The 941-nt window shown below is 43.8% G+C and overlaps 1 pseudogene; it reads left to right on the top strand.

Moving 5' to 3' along the window:
* The first annotated feature begins 232 nt into the window (after positions 1-232).
* Positions 233-324, top strand: LOC135271426 (U6 spliceosomal RNA; annotated as a pseudogene).
* Positions 325-941: the final 617 nt, after the last annotated feature.

The raw sequence follows: 941 nt of genomic DNA, 5'->3' as shown, positions 1-941 counted from the left end.
GGCACAAAAATCACTTGAACTTGAGAGGTGAAGGTTGCAGTGAGCTGAGATCACGCCATTACACTCCAGCCTGGGTGACACAGTGTGAGACTCTGTCTCAAAAAAAAAAAAGTGCCATAAGTTAGAGCAACTGGTAAAAATTAGCAGAAAGAACTCAGTTGAGAAAGATATTAGCACAGCTGGGCACGGTGGTGCATGCTTATAATCCCAGCACTTTGGAAGGTCAAGGTGGGTGGATTACAGCACATATACTAAACGATACAGAGATTAGTATGGCCCCTCTGCAAGGATAACATGCAAATTCATGAAGTGTTCCATATTTTTTATATATTTTAATAAAAATATGAAAAGCTAAAAAATTTTAAAGGAAAAGATATCAAGAACTGTCTACTTTGAGCGATGCTGCGGTTCTGATACTAGATTGTAGAGAGGGAAGTGTAATCACAGCAAGCACTGCTTAGCTCTGCTACAGACAGTAGTTACATTAACACTGCTCATTGGCTTGTGCTGTGGTTTGGACATTCGATCCTTTGGAACCTCATGTTGAAATCTGATCCTCTATGTTGGAGGCGGTGCCTAATGGGAGGTGTTTGGGTCATGGGCGTGGATTCCTCAGGAATAGATTAACGCCCTCTCTGGGGAGCGCGGACACAGTGAGTGAGTTTTGGCTCTATCAGTTCCCAGGAGAGCTGGTTGTTAAAAAGAGCCTGAGACCTTCTTCTTCTCTCTCTTGCCATGTGATCTCTGCACACGCTGGCTCCTCTCTGCTTTTCAGCATGTGTGGAAGGAGCCTGAGGCTTTCCCCAGATGCCCAATCTTCCAGCAGCAGAATCGTGAGCCAAAGAAACCTCTTTTCTTTATAAATTACCCAACCTCAGGTATTCCTTTATAGCAACACTAAAGGGACTAAGACAGCTTATGACCTTTAGACTCGACCAATG

Source organism: Aotus nancymaae, unplaced genomic scaffold, assembly GCF_030222135.1.
Source record: "Aotus nancymaae isolate 86718 unplaced genomic scaffold, 86718_ANA_hifiasm-v0.15.2.pri h1tg000077l, whole genome shotgun sequence".
In the NCBI taxonomy this organism is placed as follows: domain Eukaryota; kingdom Metazoa; phylum Chordata; class Mammalia; order Primates; family Aotidae; genus Aotus; species Aotus nancymaae.
Note: the sequence above shows the minus strand (reverse complement) of the source record. Positions and strands in the feature narration are given on the sequence as shown.